The sequence below is a fragment of the Zingiber officinale genome, chromosome 1A, assembly GCF_018446385.1.
Source record: "Zingiber officinale cultivar Zhangliang chromosome 1A, Zo_v1.1, whole genome shotgun sequence".
In the NCBI taxonomy this organism is placed as follows: domain Eukaryota; kingdom Viridiplantae; phylum Streptophyta; class Magnoliopsida; order Zingiberales; family Zingiberaceae; genus Zingiber; species Zingiber officinale.
The window spans coordinates 77,410,277-77,433,305 of NC_055987.1; positions in this window are offsets into that span (position 1 = coordinate 77,410,277).

The following is a 23,029-nucleotide window of genomic DNA, read 5'->3' on the forward strand; positions in this document are numbered from 1 at the left end:
TAGCTATCCTGCAAGGATTTCAAGATCAGGTCAGTGGCCAGCTCTTGGCCAAGCGGGAATCCCAACCTCTGTAGGTTTTCTATATACCCAATCATTTTGAGTACATATGGGCCTACGGGAGTCCCATCTTGCATCTTGCACTGAAACAGTGCCTTAGAGATCTCGAATCTCTCGTGCCTCGCTTGTCCTTGATATAGTTGATGCAGATGTTCAACCATATCATAAGCACCCATCAACTCATGTTGCTTCTGAAGCTCAGAGTTCATGGTCGCGAACATTAGATAGGACACATCTAATGCGTCATCTTGATGCTTCTTGTAAGCATCACGATCAGCTCGCGTGGCAGTGGCAGGAGGTGCCTCGGGAATGGGCTGCTCCAGGACGTACAACTTTCTTTCTTGAGTGAGAACTATTCTCAGATTTCTGTACCAGTCTAGGAAATTTGCTCCGTTGAGCTTGTCCTTCTCAAGGACGGAACGCAGGGAGAAAGAGTTCGTATTTGACATCATGGTTATCTACAACAGAAAAATGCAGAAAAATAAATAAATATCATATTCTATTAATCATTTAATTAGGTATTTTAATTAATGATGCTCTCACTAAATTTTATAATTCATGTGGGACAAGATCCACATCTTACTACGCCTTGAGTTAGCTTTGGCTAAAATGCCCAAGACTTAGTATGATCGGTAGGTAACTAATTACCAATTACATCTCTATGCAACTCTTGTTTATAGGATCAAGATCTGCATTTATATTAAAACTCGAGTTAGCTTTGGCTAATACGCCTAAGAGTTAATATAAACGTGATTTTGACCTATCTACCAACCATTGGAAAATGCCTATAGTTAAACTCAATCCAATTGAGTTAACTAGTTACTCAATCTAATTGAGTTGTACTCACCCATTCGTTGATAGGCGGGACCAAGATTGTCCCTCCGCACCCTACCAAGATAGTATGCGTTGCTCTGCTTTGGCAGATTCAACAACAACATGCAATCGAGGTAGTGATGGGTATCATGGTATGGTTGGCATTTAGAGTTGACGCGATTGAGATCTAATCTAATCGACGAGGTGTATCATATACGCGATTTAGATCTAATCTAATCGTTAGGGCGCATCATGTACGTGATTTAGATCTAATCTAATCGTTAAGGCGCTAATTAATTACTATTCTAGCATGCATCACATATACACACACAAGCAATTAATTAAATATTTTATGATTAGTCATGGCCCTACTATGATCTTCTCAAGCCAATGAGAAGATCGGATGGTCAACCTAAGGTCAACAACTTCTCAAGCTCCTTTCTTGCTCCTTCCTTTGACCACCTTGTGTTGCTCGCGCCCTCCTCGTAACTCCGTCTCGAGTGGATCTTCCACCGCTCCAATTTGTACATTACAAAGGTGAAACTCGAGTTACATTCGAGTCAAAACTATTTACAACACGAATATAAAAATAGGAAAGACACGACGCGTAGGTCGCGTATCATATACAATACGCACATCACAGAAAATGGCACGCAGGCCATAATATGAATTATAACACAAATTTCCAATCTAATTGGGTCTTTTGGGACATGACCATCACAAAATAATACATAATTATAAATTATGTAATTTCTATAAATTTTTGTAATTTTTCTTACAATTTTTACAATTTTTATGAGTAAAAATTCCCGCAGCCCCATTTAGCGATTTTCGGGCGCAATCGCGGAATGAATCCCCTTGCGGGGTCAGGGGAAGCACCCCTACTCGTGATATAACCATCGCGAGTGTTCCTAAGTGATCCTACAGCGCCTTAGTCCGCTATCCCAAAACGATTTGGGGTGAAACCTGTTGGTTGCTACTCGGAAAGCCTAGAGGTTCCACTGTACAAAAATTTTGTACAAAGGTCTGAACCTTTTCCTAGCTACCATGTGTTCTTTTAAATTAAATTTTGGATCGTCTGCGGAACTTAACACGTTTGATCCAAAACTTAATCTATTTGTTCTTTTAGGTTTTGACTTGGATCTCCTGCGGAACTTAACACGTTCGACCCAAATCACCTTAAGTTATTAATTCCATTAACTATTAATTTCCATAATTGGTTCCCAGTACTGACGTGGCGAGGCATATGGCCTTCTTGGATATGGGAGCAACCACCACCAACTAGACAAAACCTTTTATAGAAATCTAATATTTAATTTCCTAAAATAACTTTAGGTTAACCGAAAAGAACAATCAAATCACAAGGAAAAATAAAACAAAAGAACACAACTTCGAAAAACATATTCGAAATACTAGAATGCAAGCCTCTTGTATTTGATATTATTTCCATAAATAACTAGTATGATGCGGAAAAGGAAAAACTACTAGTTATACCTTCTACAAAGACCTCTTGATCTTCTACCGTATTCCTCTTCTAACTCGGACGTTGTGTGGGCAACGATCTTCCGAGATGAGAAACCACCAACCACCTTCTTCTCCTCCAAGCTAGGTTCGGCCACAATAAGGAAGCTTCACCAAGGAAGAAAATCAAAACACCAACCAATCTCCAAGAGATGCTATGCTTTCTCTCCTTCTTCTTCTTCTTCTTCTTCTCCAAGTAGTATCCGGCCACCACAAGAGCTCCAAGGGGAGAGAGAGGTTCGGCCACCACAAGAGGAAGAGAGGGAGAGGATGATGATGGCCGGCCACACCAAGGAACAAAAGAGGGAGAGAAATAATAGAGGTTGTACACCATGAAGGCACCCCTACCCCTTCTTTTATATTCCTTGGCTTTGGCAAATAAGAAAATTTATTTAAAATAAAATTTCCTTAACTTTCCTTGACAACAATTAATTAAGAAAAAATTAAATAAATTTTCCTAATTAATTGTATGTGGCCGGCCACCTCATGTAGAGAAAATAGGATAATTTTAATCAACAATTAAAACTTCCTTTTTTGTCTTTGGAAATTTTAAAAAATAAAATTTCCTTTTAAAATCCCTTCATGGTTGATAAAAAGAAATTTCTATAATTTTAATTTTCAACATGTGAATAATTTTTCAGAGAGAAAAAATAAAATATCTTTCCAATCTACAAATAAGGAAAGAGATCTAATCTCTTTCTTTTAATCTTTTGTAGATCTTTTAAAGAGAGATATTTTAATTTTAATTCTCTGTAATAAATTATATCTTCCACATAATAAAAATTAAAATTAAAATTCTTTTTAATTTAATGGGGGCCGGCCACCTAAGCTTGGGTTCAAGCTAGGGCCGGCCCTAGCTTGAACCACAAGCTAGCTTGGCCGGCCCCCTTCTCATGGGTATGAAGGTGGGTATAGTACTCTATAAATAAGAGTCTACGATAGGGACCGAGAGGAGGAATTGGTTTTGGTCTCCCGATAAAATTAAGCATCCCGTGCTCGCCCCGAACACACAACCTAATTTTATCAATAATAATTCATTCCACTAGAGAACTATTATTGAACTACCGCACCAATCCCAAATTACATTTTTGGGCTCCTTCTTATTATGAGTGTGTTAGTCTCCCTGTGTTTAAGATATCGAATGTCCACTAATTAAGTGAGTTACTGACAACTCATTTAATTAATATCTTAGTCCTAAGAGTAGTACCACTCAACCTTATCGTCATGTCGGACTAAGTACACCTGCAGGGTTTAACATGACAATCCTTATGAGCTCCTCTTGGGGACATTATCAACCTAGTATCTCTAGGACACAGTTTCCTTCTATAATCAACAACACACACTATGAGTGATATCATTTCCCAACTTATCGGGTTTATTGATTCATCGAACTAAATCTCACCCATTGATAAATTAAAGAAATAAATATCAAATATATGTGCTTGTTATTATATTAGAATTAAGAGCACACACTTCCATAATAACTGAGGTATTTGTTCCTTTATAAAGTCAGTATAAAAGAAACAACCTCAAATGGTCCTACTCAATACACTCTAAGTGTACTAGTGTAATTATATAGTCTAGATAAACTAATTCCTAATTACACTACGACCTTCCAATGGTTTGTTCCTTTCCATTTTGGTCGTGAGCTACTGTTTATAATTTATAAGGTACTGATAACATCATCTTCTATATGTGACACCACATACTATGTTATCTACAATATAAATTAATTAAACAACTACAAACAAATGTAGGTAAATTGACCAAATGTGATTCTTTATTTAACATAAATGTTTACAAAAGTTTAGGCTTTCAGTATACACTCCAACAATCTCCCACTTATACTAATGACTAAGCTGCCATATCTTCTACCATACATCTGATTCCCATTCCCTCCACATGCCGATCGAAAGCTTTCGCCGGAAGGGCCTTAGTGAAAGGATCTGCCAGGTTATCCGCTGATGCAATCTTGGCGATGACAACTTCTCCTCACTTCATGATATCTCGTATCAGGTGGTACTTGCACTCTATATGTTTACTTGCCTTATGAGCTCGTGGTTCCTTCGAGTTTGCAACTGCACCGCTATTATCACAATAAATTGTGATGATTTGGGCAAACCAGGAATCACATCTAAGTCCATTAGAAAGTTCCTGAGCCAAACTGCTTCTTTAGCTGCCTCAGAGGCTGCTACTTACTCTACTTCCATAGTTGAGTCTGAAACACATTTCTGCTTAATACTCCTCCATGAAATGGCTCCACCTCCTAAAGTAAACACATAGCCTGATGTAGACTTACTGTTGTCCCTATCTGATTGGAAATCTGAATCAGTGTAACCCACAGGGAGCAAATCGTCTGCTTGGTAAACTAGCATATAATCTCTAGTCCTTCTCAGGTACTTTAATATATGCTTTACCGCAGTCCAATGTCCTTGTCCAGGGTTACTCTGATATCTGCTGACCATGCCCACGGCAAAACAAATATCAGGTCTCGTACATAGCATTGCATACATAAGGCTTTCTACAGCCGAGGCATAAGGAATTGCTTTCATGTCTTCTATCTCCTTTGAAGTCTTAGGAGACATCTCTTTAGATAGAGCTATTCCATGCCTGAAAGGTAAGAAACCTTTCTTGGAATCCTGCATGCTAAAATAAGCAAGGATTGTATTTATATATGAAGCTTGGGACAGACACAACATTCTTTTCTTGCGATCCCTTATTACTTTGATCCCAAGTATGTGTGCACACTCTCCTAAGTCCTTCATATCAAATTGTTTGGACAACCATACCCTTACGTCTAATAATACCTTGACATTGTTGCCAATTAACAAAATATCATCTACGTATAGTACAAGAAATACCACTACGTTTCCGTTACACTTCTTATATACACAAGACTCATCCGGACTTTGAATAAATCCATTGACTTGATTACTTCATTAAACCGGATGTTCCAAGATCTTGAAGCTTGCTTCAGTCCATAAATGGACCGATTGAGCTTACACACTAGATGCTCTTTGCCTTTTTCAATGAACCCTTCTGGTTGCTTCATATGGATGTTCTCTTCAAGACTTCCATTAAGGAAAGCTGTCTTGACATCCATTTGTCAAATCTCATAATTCATATGAGCAGAGTATCCGGATGGACTTAAGCATGGCTACCGGTGAAAAGGTTTCCTTATAATCGATTCCCTCTTTCTGAGTGTGCCCTTTCGCAACAAGCCTAGCTTTCAAGGTTTCTACCTTCCCGTCTGTCCCTCTTTTCCTTTTGTAGATCCACTTGCATCCAACGGCTTTTACACCATCAGGTGGTTCTACAAGCTCCCAAACCTTATTAGAGTACATAGACTCTATTTTAGAATTCATCGCCTTTTGCCAAGGTTGCATCTATATCTTGGAGTGCTTCGTCATATGTCCGGGGATCAGGTTCATGTTTACCCGGGATCAAGTCCGAAGACTCTCCCAAAAACATGAATCTCTCAGGCTGCCTTACAACCCTCCCACTACGACGAGACACTGTCTGTGGTTGTGTATCATGTGTGACACGTGTTGCAGTTTCTTGTGGTACTTCATCTTGTACTGTTGGTACTAAAGTAGGTGTGTCCTCTCTTAGTTATTCTAAAACAACTTTACTACTGGGCTTGTGATCCATTATATAGTCTTCTTCTAAAAACTGGGCATTGGTGCTAACAATGACCTTCTGGTCTTTAGGACTATAAAATAAACCTCCTTTCGTTCCTTTGGGATATCCCACAAACACTCGAACTTCCGTACGAGATTCTAACTTATCAGCATCTGGTTTCAGCACATGTGCTGGACTATCCCAAATTCGAATATGTCTTAGACTGGGTTTTCGCCCATTCCACAATTCTATGGGAGTAGAAGAAACTGATTTAGAAGGTACTAAGTTCAGAACATACACTGCTGTTTCCAGAGCATATCTCCAAAATGAATTTGGTAATTCTGAATAACTCATCATCGATCTAACCATCTCCATAAGAGTTCTATTCCTTCGTTCTGCCACACCATTCTGTTGGGGTGTACCAGGTGCGGACAGTTGGGATTGAATCCCGGCCTCTGATAAGTAATTCCTAAACTCTCCTAAGAGGTATTCGCCACCACGATCTGACCGTAGTGTCTTGATACTTTAACCTAGTCGTTTCTCCACATCAGCCTTGTACTCTTTGAACTTATCAAAGCACTCGGACTTGCAGCGCATTAGGTAAATGTATCCATATCTTGAATAATCGTCTATGAAAGAGACAAAATATTCAAAACCTCCTCTTGCCTGGATAGACATAGGACCACACAAATCAGAGTGAACCAACTCTAACACTTCTTTGGCTCTATACCCCTTGACCTTGAACGGCCTCTTGGTCATTTTACCTTCCAAGCAGGTTTCACAAGTTGGAAAATTTTCCAACTCTAATGAACCCAAAAGTCCATCGGCTATAAGCCTCTGAATCCTACTTAAGTTAATATGACCAAGCCATACATGCCAAAGATAGATATGCTTGGTTCATTCCCGAAGGTTCTTTTCTTTTATTTGAGTTAGAAGATGAGTTATAAATTTTCATGTTTTGCTTTGTGGAAGAAATTGGATTTAAAGTATACAAATTGTCAACTAATGTACCATAACAGATAATCACTTTATTTCTCTTAATAACTACATCGTTACTGAAAAAAACTGAATATCCATCTAAAAATAGTTTAGAAACTGAAATTAAATTCTTTCTAAAACTGGGTACATAAAGACAATTTCTTAAAACCAAATTTTTATTTCTACTAAAAGATAAGTAGACGTCTCCCACTTCAACAGCTGCCACCTTAGTAGCATTACCCATGTAGACGGTAATTTCTCCTTCAGATAGTCGTCGGGTTTCCTGGAACCCCTGCAAGGAATTGCAGACATGATCAGTGGCTCCCGTATCTACACACCATGTGCTAGTAGATAACACCGCTAAACATGTTTCAACAACTAGAGCATGAGATATACCTTTGTTTTGGTTCCTACGAGGACAGTCCGCCTTCCAATATCCTGCCTGCTTGCAGATGAAGCACTTGCCCTTCGGCTTCTTCACTCCAGCTTTAAATCCCGTACTCTGAGACTTATTCACTTTCTTTGCTGAACCGACTTGTTTCTTCTTCTTCTTTCCTCTCGGTTTAGAAGTAGAACCATTTCCAGCATAGTGAATTTGAGCATTGTGACGAAATAATCCTTCTGCTGCCTGAAGTTCCGCCAATGAATATACCCTTTTATTCATATTGTAATTCAGGCAGAATTGCTCAAAACTTTTAGGTAGTGTTTGGAGGATCATATCGATCTGGGTTTCCCCATCAATTTCTCCTCCAAGGATCTGTATCTCATTCAGATAAGCCATCATCTTTAGGATATGATCCCTCACAGGAGTACCCTCTTGCATGGTGGCTGTCATTATCTTTCTCATGGCTTCTTGTCTAGAAGCCCTATCCTGATGACCAAAGAGTTCCTTGAGATTGTTCATAATATCATAGGCTGTTGGTAAATCTTGATGCTGATGTTGCAATACATTTGACATTGAAGCCAAAATGTAACACCGCGCCATCTCATCTGCTTTTACCCATTTCCTATGATATTCAATCTCCTCTTGGGTAGATTCACCAGTAGGTGCTTCAGGACAAGGCTCAGTCAGTACAAATTTATAACTTTCAGCAGTAAGGACAATGTCCAGGTTCCTTTTCCAATCTATGTAATTAGATCCAGTAAGTCTATTCTGTTGAAGTATGATGGACAGTGGGTTGAAAGTCATCCTAAAAATCACAAATAACTTTTGGTCAGAACTCTAAATTTAGAATAATATTGATTCCTCAAACAATACTATTTTAAATTAACCAACACCTCAAAACACCGTGAATTTTGTATGCCACGTTAGTGTGGACGTATACAAATTCAACATTTGTAAAAGGAGGGTTTTAACCCATTAATTTTATTATCTTGTCAACCTAACTTTTTGACAAATAAAATTAATAGTTGGTGTCTTTTGGTCACACAAATAATAGCAGTGACTCCGATGGGGAGGATACTATTAGATGTGTCTAAGTGTATACCATTACTTGACACTAAGTCCATTAATAAGATTATGCCCCTTCCGTTGGAGAAGATCACACGCTCTTAATTAACTTCCTATAGTCATCCAAAAATGGAAGTCTGTTCTAGTGATCCACAAACAAGATCATCCGTTATGGAAGAAGGCACTCAGAGCCAACGCGCAAGCTTGTTTGCATCACTTACAAACCAGTAATGGAGACCATGGGATTTATTTAAAATCTCTCTCCCACTTAGTTATTTATAAACGAGGAATTTTAACTATGCTAGCCTACTAGTCATGTATACTAACATGCACACACAGCACAATATAAAAGCAATAAATAGAAAATCTAATTTTCAACTATTATGGCTTTTATCTATAGTTGTCCTCCGTGTGTTGTCATCCCAAGCTGCTGCCATATTTGGCCACCGCCATCGGGTCTAGCTGTCGCATCCATCTTGCTCCTAGTTTCGCTGCGCCTCTGGTCCTTAGAAGGTTCAACGCTTTGCAAGATTTGATCCGCGACATAAATGGAATTTTACATTTTTTTTGATCCTATATTCCATAAAAGGAATGTACATGTATTTAGATCAAAAATAAAATCCTAATAAAACTAAATACAACTCCTGCTGTATTTTTAATACAATCATGCACACACATATAAATGCCCTTGACATGTCCAAGGGTCCAATCACACATAATAACTAAAAGCCATAATAGTTGGATCCTGCATCCACAAAGTTAGCACATCCTACTATTAACCTGCCTAAATTATGTATGACATGTGCATAATTAAACTAATACCAAATACACAGAGGCAAACCCCTAGCTCTGATACCAATTGTTGATTGCTACTCGGAAAGCCTAGAGGTTCCACTGTACAAAAATTTTGTACAAAGGTCTGAACCTTTTCCTAGCTACCATGTGTTCTTTTAAATTAAATTTTGGATCGCCTACGGAACTTAACACGTTTGATCCAAAACTTAATCTATTTGTTCTTTTAGGTTTTGACTTGGATCTCCTGCGGAACTTAACACGTTCGACTCAAATCACCTTAAGTTATTAATTCCATTAAATATTAATTTCCATAATTGGTTCCCAGTACTGACGTGGCGAGGCACATGGCCTTCTTGGATATGGGAGCAACCACCACCGACTAGACAAAACCTTTTATAGAAATCTAATATTTAATTTCCTAAAATAACTTTAGGTTAACCGAAAAGAACAATCAAATCACAAGGAAAAATAAAACAAAAGAACACAACTTCGATAAACATATTCGAAATACTAGAACGCAAGCCTCTTGTATTAGGTATTATTTCCATAAATAACTAGTATGATGCGGAAAAGGAAAAACTACTAGTTATACCTTCTAGAAAGACCTCTTGATCTTCTACCGTATTCCTCTTCTAACCCGGACGTTGTGTGGGCAACGATCTTCCGAGATGAGAAACCACCAACCACCTTCTTCTCCTCCAAGCTAGGTTCGGCCACAATAACGAAGCTTCACCAAGGAAGAAAATCAAAACACCAACCAAGCTCCAAGAGATGCTATGCTTTCTCTCCTTCTTCTTCTTCTTCTCCAAGTAGTATCCGGCCACCACAAGAGCTCCAAGGGGAGAGAGAGGTTCGCCCACCACAAGAGGAAGAGAGGGAGAGGATGATGATGGCCGGCCACACCAAGGAACAAAAGAGGGAGAGAAATAATAGAGGTTGTACACCATGAATGCACCCCTACCCCTTCTTTTATATTCCTTGGCTTTGGCAAATAAGGAAATTTATTTATAATAAAATTTCCTTAACTTTCCTTGACAACAATTAATTAATAAAAAATCAAATAAATTTTCCTAATTAATTATATGTGGTCAGCCACCTCATGTAGAGCAAATAGGATAATTTTAATCAACAATTAAAACTTCCTTTTTTGTCTTTGGAAATTTTAAAAAATAAAATTTCCTTTTAAAATCCCTTCATGGTTGATAAAAAGAAATTTCTATAATTTTAATTTTCAACATGTGAATAATTTTTCAGAGAGAAAAAATAAAATATCTTTCCAATTTACAAATAAGGAAAGAGATCTAATCTCTTTCTTTTAATCTTTTGTAGATCTTTTAAAGAGAGATATTTTAATTTTAATTCTCTGTAATAAATTATATCTTCCACATAATAAAAATTAAAATTAAAATTCTTTTTAATTTAATGGGGGCCGGCCACCTAAGCTTGGGTTCAAGCTAGGGCCGGCCACCCATGAACCAAGGCTTGGCCGACCCTAGCTTGAACCACAAGCTAGCTTGGTCGGCCCCCTTCTTATGGGTATGAAGGTGGGTATATGTGGGTATAGTACACTATAAATAAGAGGCTACGATAGGGACCGAGAGAAGGAATTGGTTTTGGTCTCCCGATAAAATTAAGCATCCCGTGTTCGCCTCGAACACATAACCTAATTTTATCAATAATAATTCATTCCACTAAAGAACTATTATTGAACTACCGCACCAATCCCAAATTACATTTTTGGGCTCCTTCTTATTATGAGTGTGTTAGTCTCCCTGTGTTTAAGATATCGAATGTCCACTAATTAAGTGAGTTACTGACAACTCATTTAATTAATATCTTAGTCCTAAGAGTAGTACCACTCAACCTTATCGTCATGTCGGGCTAAGTCCACCTGCAGGGTTTAACATGACAATCCTTATAAGCTCCTCTTGGGGACATTATCAACCTAGTATCTCTAGGACACAGTTTCCTTCTATAATCAACAACACACACTATGAGTGATATCATTTCCCAACTTATTGGGTTTATTGATTCATCGAACTAAATCTCACCCATTGATAAATTAAAGAAATAAATATCAAATATATGTGCTTGTTATTATATTAGGATTAAGAGCACACACTTCCATAATAACTGAGGTATTTGTTCCTTTATAAAGTCAGTATAAAAGAAACAACCTCAAATGGTCCTACTCAATACACTCTAAGTGTACTAGTGTAATTATATAGTCAAGATAAACTAATTCCTAATTACACTACGACCTTCCAATGGTTTGTTCCTTTCCATTTTGGTCGTGAGCTACTGTTTATAATTTATAAGGTACTGATAACATCATCTTCTATATGTGACACCACATACTATGTTATCTACAATATAAATTAATTGAAAAACTACAAACAAATGTAGATAAATTGACCAAATGTGATTTTTTATTTAACATAAATGTTTACAAAAGCTTAGGCTTTCAGTATACACTCCAACAAAACCTTGCCGTTTCGGAAATATTTTCTCGGTAGTCGAAGCCTACAAGTGTCTAAACACTTGTGCTACGCTTCTACGAGAAAAATACCCATAAAAACACCAAAAATCATAAATTCACAGAAAGTTACTGATCTTTAATTTTTCATAAAAATACAAATAAAAACTCATACTCACTTCGCATGTGGCTTTAATACCACTGTTGGATTTTTCGGGCCGCAAAAACCGTTTTTTGTGTTGCGGATACCCCGAAATTCCCATGCCACGGATCCGTGCGAAGATTAAAATTTCGTAAAACTTTGAGTATAAGTTTTCTAACCTAGATCTAAACTAGATCTACAAAGGAGAAGAACTTTACCCTTGATGCGAAGCCCTTAGCTTAATCCCGCTCGTCCAAAGTTCGCCGGATCTCGAGGGTGTCAAAGTAGACATTCCTCTATGTGTATCCACACAAGCAAGAGATGGATACAGGGGGCCGCTAAGGTGGCGGTTCCACCTTTTTCTTTTGCAACATGCAAGAGATGGAGAGACCAAACAAAAGGTGTGCTAGCACCTTTTTAGGGTTCGGCCAAGGGAGGAGAGGGAGAGAAGAGAAGAGCTTGAGGAAGAAGAAGATGGAGTTACCACACAAAATGAAACTCCTCTGACACTAAAGTGGCCGGCCACATTCAAGAAGGGGTTTTTAACCCCCATGGGATATCAAGAGTCACAACTCTTGATCTCCCTCATGATGTGTCACACACATGTGCTAATCTTGATGATGTGGCACATCATCATTAGCCCACTTAATGTCAACTCACCAATGATGTGGCAAATGGTCAAGTCAAACTTGACCCTTCATCTTCCTCTCAAGTCAAGTCAAACTTGACCACTTCTCTCCCATGGTTGATCTAATCTAACCATTGGTTCAAGTCAATTTTAATTTAATGAATCTCTATTCATTGAATTAAATTAATTAAATGAGTCTAAATCCAAATTAGACTCACTTAACACATGAACCAAATTGAGTCCAACTCAATTAGCTCAATTTGGATTACTTTTAATCCAATTTGGTTCATCACATGAACCTAATCCTTTAGGCACATCAAATGAACCTAATCTCCATCTAATTGCCCTTTGTGTGTGACCCTATAGGTTCTTATAACGTTGAAATGCTCCTAAACTCATTTAGAAGCATAAGTAATGAGCGGTATCTAGCAACACATCATTACTACCCAAGTTATAAGAATGTTGAGATCCAACATCACCTTGTGACTACTAATTGTGACTCCTCACAATTTATGACAAGTGCCCTTCTATCCTAGACATCTAGATTGATCAATGTGAGGCATAGACCGTGTCATCCTCTGACCAATCTAAATCTTGATCTCTAAGTAGACTCACTAAATCAAATGAGCTCAATATCTCATATTGACTCATTTGGGCATGGCCATGCACTTCGTGGTCTCACTCTATCAAGAATATCGATGTCTCTCCCATCATATAGGAGGGATAGATCCCATCTACATCACTCACGCCCCTCCATATAATTTGTTATATACCCAGTAATCGCCTTTATAGTCCACCCAATTACGGGTGACGTTTGACGAAGCCAAAGTACGTAACTCCTTATATAGGGAACCATGGTAACTTCAGGTCCATGGACTAGTAGTCATACTAATAGCCACATGAGAAAGTATATGACACTCATATAACGATCCATGATACTTTCTCATGGCGGGTCATTCAGTATACATTCTCCAATGCATACCCATGTGTCAACTTGATATCTCCATATCCATGACTTGTGAGATCAAGTCATCGAGTTGACCTACATGCTAGTCTCGTCGCATTAAAATTGTCCCTGAATGTTAATACTTGACTAGGAATGATTAAGAGTAGTGTTCCCTATATCATCTCACTATCGATTCAACCAATCGATTAATATAGGTAAGAACCTTTACTCAAGGACGCTGATATGGGTTAGGTTTTAAGGGTATTCAGATGAGGAAAGAAAACGAAGAAAGAGTCAAAGGAGGAAGGCCAATATCGGCCGATACATTCCTGCCAAACGACGGTAGGGTAATATCGGTCAATGCATGCTTGCCGTATGAAGGTAAGTCAACATCGGTCGATACATGTCTGTCGAACAAAGGTAGGCCAATATCGGTCGATACATGCTTGCCGAACGAAGGTAAGTCAACATTGGTCGATACATGCTTGCCGTATGAAGGTAAGTTAATAACGACCGATACACACTCGAGAGCAAAGATCAACCAATATCGGCCGATACATGCTTGCCGTATGAAGGTAAGTCAATATTGGTCGGGACATACCTTCAGAACAAAGGTAAACCAATATCGAACAATATATGCCTACCGAACGAAGGTAGGCCAATATCGGTCGATACATGTCTGCCGAACGAAGGTAGGCCAATATCAGTCGATACATGCTTGCCGTATAAAGGTAAGTCAACATCGATCGATACATGCTTGCCGTATGAAGGTAAGTCAATATTGGTCGGGACATACCTTCAGAACAAAGGTAAACCAATATCGAACGATACATGCCTGCCGAACGAAGGTAGGCCAATATCGGTCGATACGGCGTGACAACTCGCGTTCCGAGAAGGAGCATGCACAACATCTTCACACAGTCTTGGAGACTCTTCAACGACATCAGTTATACGCAAATTTCAGCAAGTGTGCTTTCTGGCTATCCTCAGTTGGTTTTCTAGGACACGTGGTCTCTAGCCGAGGTATTTCAATAGACCCTCAGAAGATCGAGGCTGTCACCAGTTGGGAGCAGCCGAAATCAGTACAGGAGATCCATAGTTTTCTGGGACTAACAGGATATTATAGACGGTTCGTCGAGGGTTTCTCCTGGATTACTATGCTGCTAACACGCCTGACCAGGAAAGGCGTGAAGTTCACTTGAACAGTAGACTGCGAGACCAGTTTTCAGGTGCTGAAGCGGTTTCTTCCCCTTCGGTACAAAAGTCATCGGCCAAGGAAAGCTCTGAGGCCTTACCATTGCTTTCCCCTCCTTTGCCAGTCGCCTTGTCGTCACAGAGATCCTAGACACCGCATGATTGCCTGCCACCGCTACTCTCGATCCCCCATCGTGCCAATCAGCAGACACTGGGCATCATCACCGACGGATCTTTCCTCACGCAACTGTCCCTTCTCGGCCAATCCACCTTCGTCGACATGCAAGCCCTCATTCCAACGGTGCCCTAGCACCTGATCAGGCCGTCATTTTCCCGATCGGAGGCGCCACCTTGCTCGGGTTGGTCTCGGACAAGAGCAAGGAGTCGAGCCCTTTTTCCCATCGGCCGATTGTCCAACGCCTTGTGCCTTAGCACTATCGCTGACCACCAGGTCTAACCTAGCACCGCCATCACTTGTGCCCTAGCACCGCCAGCATCTGATCACCAGGTTCAGTCGAACCCTAGTTGTCCCTGACGCTGATCTCCACTGCGAGACCGCCGGCAGCAACCTTTCTTTCTGCCCTACCTCAGGTAACCTTTCTTCCTCTCGTGTCATAGTTCCTAGTGCTTTCTATTCTGAAGATTGGAATTTTCTATGTTGCTGCCACAGAAGCTACAGGATTCCAGCAACTCTTTGATTCCAGCAGCAAGAACGGCTATAAACTTGAGGTAAGGGTAGGGATTTGATATAAGGTAAGGATAGGGATTTGATATATGTGTTGAATTAGGTATGTTATGGATTATGTAATTAGTTATTTATGTGTAAAAGGAATTAGGTTTTTATTATTAATCTAATGGTTGATTGGGGATTAGGTAACTAACCCTAATTGATTGTCAATTTTGTTTAGGCAGGATGATGGTCATGTGATTAGGGTTTTGTCCTAATTTAGGGTTAGAGATTTTATTTAGCTATTTATAAGAATTGTAGCTAAATAAAATATATTTATATTGATGACACAAGACTTTGACGAGAGACGAGTATCTCGACGTCGGATTTGGACCGGATTGGATTTTTCTATTGGAGGCGGGTACCTTGACTTATCTTTTGATATGGTCATTTGATATGCATAGTAGATTTTAACAAAGAGTAATAGATATGTTTATATCTGCATCGGTATGTCATTATCTATTACCTGAGCATGCTTTGATTATTACCTGTTTAGCATTCATGTTTATACCCTTCAGATTGCTTATGATCATAGAGGTAATGGCATACCATGCCTTTTGATATACCGGACTAGGTTTTTACCATATCTTACCTGTGTACCTTAGATCTTTGGATTTGATCCATTGATGCTAGGGTACACATTTTATATATATGGATAGGTTCAGGATATTCTCATATTTAGTATCATGCACCATCTCGCATGATTGCATGCTGTGCGATAGTCGGCTCCATTATTGTTGAGCACATCGCCAGTTACATGGATCTGCACACACAACCACTCATGGGTTAGTGATTTTTTTTATCAGGTAGTGTGTGTTGCAGCAGGTGCTCTGTCAAGGGCTCCGTTGGTCCACTTATAGGTAGTGTGACGCAGCGTTGTAGCAGGATAAGGATCCCTCCTCTGGACTTGCTCAGGGAGATGAGAGCATTGAGCTCCCCCACTTATGATTTAGGGTAGGAGGATAGGTGTACTCTAACAACATATCGTCCACTCAATCATTCATCAGGAGAAGTGATGGGAGAGTGAATGGTTGTCACAGTCCTACCCACTCGGTCTCACCATCGTGTGTGAGATAGCTGACTGGTGAGTAGGGGTGACCAGGACATGTCATTGGCATCATACGCATTGATGCATTTATTGCTTGTGTTTGCTGCACTTGTATGCTGCATATTGGATGGATGCATTTGTTTGACATGCATAGAGGATTCCTATATCTCTCGGTTGATTATCCATACACCAGGTCCTGGTTAGTACAGTTTTCTCCTGTTTATTTCAGTTTCATTTATCATTTTTATATCAGGAGACTGTACGCATGATTAGTGCTAATTGTTATTTTCTTACTATGCATGTCAATATTACCCGCTGAGGAATTGACTCACCCCGTGGATATTTACTATTTTCAGGTTGAGTTTGCCCGGAGAGTTCCAATCGCTAGTCCCCAGTAGATCGCGAGGATGTCTTTTATCTTTTGGTTTCTTATTGTACTTTTTAGATTTGTTCTAGCTTTGACACTTGGATATTATGTTATCTTTATTGTTGATGAGTTTTATTTGAATGTGTTTTTGCTATATGTCTACCTGGATGGCAGAAGAGGTGAGTTCATTGTGATTTGTGTTTTATGGATGTAGTGGAGTAGGATACTGGTTTTGAGCTTTATGGGTGTAGTTGAGTAGGATTTTTGACTTGGTTTTCTTATCGTTGCATTTGTTTAGTTTTAATATTAAACTGCGTGGTGATTGTTTGTTTATATATATATATATATATATAGGAATTTGATATCCTGCGCGCTCGCACAGTGCGCGACTGTGCGTGCGCGCAGGATATCAGTGATTTTAGTTTTTTTTTAATTTTTGAATTAAAAAAAATAATTAAAATATTTTTTAAAAATTTTATTTTTAGGGTTCAGGCTTTGGGTTATAGTATCAAAGCTATTTTTTTTTATTTTACCTATGGGGTTCAGACTTCCCAATCAGATTATAGTGTTTGATTTTAAAAAAAATTAAAATAAAATTAATTTAAGTATTTATTGAGTATTGTAATATGTTAAGGGGATATATTAATGTATTAAGAATTTATATAAGGAAATATTAATTTTTTTAATTGATTTTTTTAATTTAAAATATTTAAAAAATAAAAAAAATAAAAAAAAAACAAAGCTATCTCCTGCGCGACGCGCACAGTCGCGCACTGTGCGTGCCACGCAGGAGAACAACACTCTATATATATATATATATATATATATATATATATCTATATATATATATATATATATATATATATATCTATATATATATATATATATATATATATATATATATATTTATTGTTCTAGCTATGTTGGCCGAGGTATTTGGATGGATGTAGAAAGTTTCAGATTATCACCCGTACAGGAGAGATGCTGTCGAAATTTCTTCTGGCAGAGACTCTCCCAGGGCATGACATAAGGTAAACAAGAAAGTACGACATCATCAATACATGACAATAACTAATCATGCACTATAATCAAAATTATCAAGTAGATAAGCAGGATCTACTATACTCACCTTGATTGTAGATTTTTCTAATCATCTTCAAGTCAATGATCTACCTCGTGCTCGAATTCTACAAGTATAAGATACGATGTAGGAAAACTAAGTACTAGGACAATCCTAATAACCCAATTTAATCAGTTTATCAACCCATTAACTGATTCCTATGTTATATATATATATATATATATATATATATATATATACATAAGTTATGAAATATCTGTTGGGTAACCACCTAATTCGTATAATCAATCTAATTAATTTATCATCCACATTACACTAATTAAACTAACCAAACAACATTAATTAAATCAAAGCATAATTAATGAATTAATTAACGTTCACCTACTGGTTTGTGACGATGACTTAGATGTGCTGGCACATGATGGCCGTCGTCGGTTTGGAAGGACAGGGAGACATCGATGAAACCAACATCCAGGGGCTGAGGCCATTGCTGCTGGCAACGGTAGCAGGTCCGACGGTAGGCACTAACAATTTCTCGTCAGATCAGTGGCAACAAGAAGGGTTGCCGGCCACTAGGAGCTCGCGACAATGAGCAAGGAGAGTCTTTCTCCTGGTTTTCCTGTGCCCTTCATGGCTACTTGAAGGCAGGCGACTGGGAGGGAGGATGGCAGCAACGACAAGGGAAAACCGGCCATGGCTGCTCGCAAGGATGGTGACTTGCAAGAAGAAGGCAGTGGGCTACAACAGGAGAGCAGGCGACGATGGTCACCGCGATTAAGCTTCTTGCGAAAGGCACTTAGCGAGTAGCAACCACCGCCGACGGCGGGGTGAACGGGCGGGTGGCTTGCCTTCGGCCGACCACCAAGGACGGTGGTGTGGGCAGCAGCGCACGGTGCTGATGGCCAACTGTGAGGCGTATATCACGCGTGGGGAAGGCAACGGCGATGGTGGTCTTGTATCGGTTGCATGGCGGAGAGCAGCGCTGCCGCACAAATAAGAGGAGCGGATTCGACATGAATCGCACGGCACGAGATCCCATCGAAGAGTGAAGGAGAGACACGGCGGTAGCGGTGAGAGGCGATCAGGTGTCGGCGGTCTCACGGATACGGTGGTCGCGCAGACGTGCCTGCCGCCAAGGTGTCACCACCGGAGGATGAGAGGAAGCAGAGGAATAGAAACCAACTTAGGATTTGATTAATAAACCTTGCTTTATATACTCAATCAACTCCCACTTTAATTGTTTATTTCTAAAGAGACTTTTCCCTTACCCATTTATACCCTTAAAACTTAAAATAACTCATTTAAATTCTGAAAATATTTCATAAAATTTTATAAATTCATAAAATATTATTTCCTGATATATTATCCACTAAAATATTTTTATTTCCCCTAAAATCATTTAATTATATCAACATTTAATTAGTTTAAATCCTATATATATATATATATATATATATATATATAAAATTTATCACTTAAATTGTAATACAACGATACTCTCATCTAAGGTGTCAACTATGCAATACACCCTTATACTCATCCATTCTAATAGCATGGGAGGTCTTAACTATTAGAGAATATTATTCGTTGCAAATTTGCGATGGATTTTACAACACAAACCTAATTCATCGCACATTAGCAACAATAATAGCAACGAAAAACATTTGTCACATTGTCACAAATTAGCAATAAATATATTTTTATCACATAATTCGTTCCCAATCAGCGTCGAAATATAAACTTCATTGGAAATTTTATAAAATCTGTGACAAAAAAGATTCTTCGCCGTAGAAGCTGATGTAAACAAAGTAATTTTTGCGACAAATCTCTGAATTCATCGCTAATTGGCAACGAATATATGTTCATCACTAAATTTGTCGCAAATTAGGGACGAATTCCAAAATTCTTCCCAAATATTTTTTTGAAGTTATACTTTTAAAAAAGAGAAGATAACGCTAAAGAGCTCGAAATGACACAAAACAAATTTCTATGGGTTCGTATCATTGATCTTACTAAAGTGCTCAAACATAATTTTTAACCAATACACCAACGTTTATAAATTTTTGGAACAAGAATTTAATATTTATTAGTTGTTTGGGGTAAAAAATTTATAAACATCGGTGTATTATTTAAAAATTATGTTTGAGTGCATTAGTAAGATCAGGAGAATGAGACAAACCCATAGAAACTTATTTTGTCTCATTCCAAACTCTTTAGGGTCATCTCCTATTTTTTAAAAGTATAACTTAAAAAAAAATTAGGGACAAATTTTGGAGTTCATCCCTAATTTGCGACGAACCAGGAAGTTTGTCCCAAATTTGGAATGAATTTTCAAATTCGTCGCAAAATTTAAATTTTTCAAAAATCAAAATAAATGCATCTAAAATACGGAAGATGGACCTAGAGAGCTCCAAATTACATGAAACAAGTTCTTATTGATTCATATCGATCTTCTGATCATAATGATGACCTCAAATACCTAATAAATTTTTTTAATCATAATAATAACTAGATGGATTTTATAAATCGTATAACTTTGGGAAAAAAAGTAGAGTTTGAAAATGCTAAAGTGATTTTTATATCCAAAAATCACTCACCAAAATATATTTTATAGAAAAAATATTTGAGGTCATCATTATGATCAGGAAATCGATATGAAGCCATAGGAACTTGTTTCATGTGATTCGGAGCTGTCTAGGTCCATCTTCCGCATTTTGGAAGCATTTATATTGATTTTTGAAAAATTTAAATTTTGCGACGAACTTGGAAATTCATCCCAAATCTAGGACAAACTTCTAGGTTCTTTAAAAATTAGGGATGAATTCAAAATTCATCTCAATGTTTTTTAAGTTATACTTTTAAAAAATGGAAGATACCCCTAGAGAGCTCGGAATGACACAAAATAAGTTTCTATAGGTTCGTCTCATTCTCTTGATCTTACTAATGTACTCAAACATAATTTTTAACTATTACACTAATGTTTATAAATTTTTGAAACAAGAATTTAATATTTATTAGTCGTTCAGGGTAAAAAAATGATAAACATCAGTGTATTGGTTAAAAATTATATTTGAGTGCATTAGTAAGATTAACAGAATGAGACAAACCTATAGAAATTTGTTTCATGTCATTCCAAGGTCTCTAGGATTATCTTCCATTTTTTAAAAGTATAACTTAAAAAAACATTAGGGACGAATGTTGGAATTCACCCTAATTTGTGACGAATCTGAAAATTCATCCTAGATTTGGGATGAATTTCCAAGTTCGTCGCAAAATTTAATTTTTTTTTAAAATCAAAATAAATGCGTCCAAAATGTGGAAGATGGACCTAGAGTGTTCCGAATCACATAAAATAAGTTCCCATGAATTTGTATTGATCTCCTGATCATAATAATGACCTCGAATACCTAATATATTTTTTAATCGTAATAATAATTAGATGGAGTTTTAAACCGTATGACTTAGGGAGAAAGAGTTGGAGTTTGAAAATGGTAAAGTAATTTTAATATCCAAAAATCACTCACCAAAATATATTTTGTAGAAAAAAATATTTGAGGTCATCATTATGATCAGGAGATCGATACGAAGCCATAGAAACTTATTTTCTGTGTTTCGGAGATCTGTAGGTCCATCTTCCATATTTTGGAAGCATTTATTTTGATTTTTGAAAATTTTAAATTTTGCGACGAACTTGTAAATTCGTCACAAATTAGGGATGAACTTCCAAGTTCATCACAAATTAGGGACGAATTCTAAAATTCATCCCCCAATTTTTTTTTATTTATACTTTAAAAAATGAAAGATGACCCTAGAGAGCTCAGAACGACACAAAATAAGTTTTTATGGGTTCATCTCAATCTCTTGATCTTACTAATGCACTCAAACATAATTTTTAACCAATACACCGATGTTTATAAATTTTTGGAACAAGAACTTAATATATTAGTCGTTTGGCGTAAAAAAACTTATAAACGTTGGTGTATTGGTTAAAAATTATGTTGAAGTGCATTAGTAAGATTAAGAGAACGAAATGAACCCATAGAAACTTATTTCGTGTCATTTCGAGTTCTCAAGGGTCATCTTCCATTTTTTTTAAAAGTATAACTTAAAAAAAAATTAGGGATGAATTTTCGAATTCGTCCTAATTTGTGACGAACCTGGAAGTTCATCCCAGATTTGGGATGAATTTCCAAGTTCGTCCCAAAATTTAAATTTTTCAAAAATCAAAATAAATGCGTCCAAAATGCGGAAGATGGACCTAGAGTGCTTCAAATCACATGAAACAAGTTCCTATGGATTCGTGTTGATCTCTTGATCATAATGATGACCTCAAATACCTAATAAAATTTTTTAATCTTAATAATAATTAGATGGAGTTTATAAATCATATGACTTAGGGAAAAAAGCTAGAGTTTGAAAATGGTAAAGTGATCTTAATATCCAAAAACCACTCACCAAAATATATTTTGTAGAAAAAATGTTTGAAGTTATCATTATAATCAGGAGATCGATACGAACCCATAGAAATTTGTTTCATTTGATTTGGAGATGTCTAAGTTCATCTTCCGTATTTTGGAAACATTTATTTTGATTTTTGAAAAATTTAAATTTTACGACAAACATTGAAATTCGTCCCAAATCTGGGTCAAACTTCCAGGTTTCGTCGCAAATTAGGGACGAATTCCAAAATTTATCCCCAATTTTTTTTTGAGTTATACTTTTAAAAAGATAGAAGATGACCCTAGAGAGCTTGGAATAACACGAAACAAGTTTCTATGGGTTCGACTCATTCTCCCGATTTTACTAATGCACTCAAATATAATTTTTAACTATTACACTGATGTTTATACATTTTTGAAATAAGATTTAATATTTATTAGTAGTTAGGGGTAAAAATTTATAAACGTCGGTGCATTGGTTAAAAATTTTGTTTGAGTGCATTAGTAAGATTAGGAGAATGAGAAGAACTCATAGAACTTGTTTTGTGTCATTCCGAGCTCTCTAGGATCATCTTCCAATTTTTAAAAGTATAACATAAAAAAAAATAAGGATGTATTTTGGAATTCATCCCTAATTTGTGACGAACCTGGAAGTTCATCCTAGATTTGGGATGAATTTCCAAGTTCGTCGCAGAATTTAATTTTTTAAAAATCAAAATACATACGTCCAAAATGCAGAAGATGAA